This window comes from Tupaia chinensis, unplaced genomic scaffold, assembly GCF_000334495.1.
Source record: "Tupaia chinensis unplaced genomic scaffold, TupChi_1.0 Scaffold000369_1, whole genome shotgun sequence".
NCBI lineage: Eukaryota > Metazoa > Chordata > Mammalia > Scandentia > Tupaiidae > Tupaia > Tupaia belangeri.
In genome coordinates, this window is record NW_006159866.1 from 1,688,868 (window position 1) to 1,691,264 (window position 2,397).

General features: G+C 48.6%; 1 protein-coding gene across 2 annotated transcripts in view; it reads left to right on the plus strand.

Annotated features, from left to right (window-relative positions):
* The first annotated feature begins 21 nt into the window (after window positions 1–21).
* CENPL (centromere protein L) overlaps window positions 22–2,397 on the plus strand; it is a 21,674-nt gene continuing 19,298 nt past the window's right edge. The window contains exon 1 of one of the 2 annotated variants that reach the window (XM_006153345.3): window positions 22–466. The gene's annotated coding sequence lies outside the window, so the exon portion shown is untranslated. The remainder of the gene's footprint in view (window positions 467–2,397) is intronic. The other variant, XM_006153346.3, reaches the window with a different exon arrangement.

The window sequence follows — 2,397 nt, forward strand, 5'->3', positions numbered from 1 at the left end:
CTATTTAAAACTGCGCCAGCGGCTGCTGCCGAGCTGTTGTTGGTCGAAGGCGGGAGTTCTGAGGTGTCTTTGATCTGAGAGCTCAAGAGGAAAGGAGCAGATTGGGATGCACTGTCCTCTGTCCTTACCCTTGGGCGGGTAGCAGCGGACTTCGCAGGCGTGAGTGTCGCAGTGCTGGTGGCAGCGTCAGCGGAAAAGCCCGCCCGCGGTGAAGTCGCAGGTCTGGCTCAGCGTCTGAGGGAGCGAGAGTCTCCTTACTGGGCGCCTTTGCGTCTCTGGTGAACCCATTTGTTGTGGAGCGAGAGGGGTTTTGGGAGGACCAGCGATTACTCCTGCCTCTCTCTTAGCCGTCATTTTGGCGGCTTTTTTACTTCAGGGGATTTCGGCCTTGGCAGTTTGGGAGCCGGAATTGGAGAATGTTTGGTGAATCTGGAATGGGTGGCTGCGTCGTCTCCGCGCTTGACTGGTAAGATGTTTCTCGTATTGGTCGGAGCTGGCTGTAAACTGCGCTCGGCCCGATGGAGTCGTCATTCTCGGCGATCCTTGTGTGGTTAGATGTTACACACAATGTGGCCAGTGCTCAGCACTGGGATGCTTGGATTTAGGTTTTGTGGCAATGTCGAGAAGTGATTCAGTCAGGGTCCCTTTCTTCACGGACTGCCCACAAGAGGGAGAGACAGCCAAGTCAGAACTGCGTGTTATGAACGGCAAGCGCTGAAGAATTGACGGGGAGCTAGCTCCATGGAAGAGATGAAATTGCGAAATGGATGACATTTGGTCAAATAGGAGCAGAGATGTATTCTTAATTGGCGAGAGGGCAAATAAAAGATCATGTTTGCAGAAACATCACAGGCAGGAAGAGCAGTTGGGTGATTCTAAGTCTAGGATGGGGTGCATGTTTGAGTATAGGCCAGTGGTTCTTAAGCTTTTAAAGAATTTCTTCATCCTCCAGTCTCTGCTAGATATACATGAACACAACATTTTGCTTACAACCTTGGACTGTGTACAGAATGCTAGCTTTTGGAAAGGCCAAATGTCCATGGATGTCAGACAGTGAGCCTGGACAGGATCAGATAATATGATCAGATAAGTAGCACTTTGTAAGCATTGGCTTCATTCAGAAGATGAGTGAGAATTGTGGTGTCCATGGAGAGACTAGTCCTAGATTAAGGAAAGGGGCCAAGATTGGAAACAAGGTAAGTGACTAATTGAGAGTGAAAGTGAAGATGGATTATGTGAGGACTTACTTATTTGCCATAGGGTGTGTTCTCTCTCCAGAGAGACACAGAGACAATAAAAGTGAGAAATCACCCCTCAAGGGAGATGACCAGACCACAGTCTCTTCTGGGATTTTGAGCATGCATGCACAGGAGCCTGGTGTAATTTTGAAGTGACTGGGTCTGTAACTCCAACTGTGATTGGCCATATGAGAGTCCAGCATCTTAACTACTCCACTACCCTGGCTCTTGTATTTATCTTATTAAGAGATATGTCAGAATTTGATAAGGTTAACTTTGTAGATGTGAAGGTGAAGTTGAGAGAAGAGTAAAAGGCAACTAAAGTATTTTTTTTTTTTTTTTTTTTAGTGGAAGGAAATGAGGGGGGGGAGGGGAATTTTTTTTTTTTTTTTTTTTTGAGAGGTTTTTGCTACAGGGCACGTGCGCTTGCCAGACAGACAGAGAGAGACAGAGAGATAGAAAGCGAGAAATCACCCCCCCAGAGGTGATGGCCACGCCGCAATCCCTTCTCCTCCATTCTCCTCTCGGGATCTTGGGCACGCATGCACACGTGCCCGGAGTGAGTTTAAGCCACCGGGTCCGGGACTCGAACCACGGTCGACTATGTGGGAGTCCAGCGACATAGCCATTACACCAACTGCTGGTCTCGGTGGAGTGGAATTATTACTAAGCAAACCGGGGGCAAGCCCTATGGACTGGTAGTTAAGAAAGCCAGATCCTGCATGGCTGACTGTACTGTTGGAGTCCTGAATCCCATGGCTTGAGAAACTTGCCAGTACATGTGCACACGGGCCCCACATCTCAGCAGGATGGGGAAATGGAGGAGAAAAGATTGTAATGTGACCACACTCCATTGAGGGCTGCGCTTGCCACTCTGCCGCATGAGTGCACATATATTCTGGGGAAAAAAAAGGCTGAGTGAAATAAGGTAGTTGAAAAAGAAAGATTGGTTAAATGTGGTGTGAAATAATGATTAATTTTGGGACCGGTAGATGGCATAATGGCTACATTGCTGGACTCCCATGTAGTTGACCATGGTTCGAGTCCTGGACCCCGTGGCTTAAACTCATGCTGGGCGTGTGCGCATGCATACCCAAGATCCCAAGAGGAGAAAGGAGGAGAAGGGATTGCGGAGTGGCCATTCCCCTGTGGGGGTGAT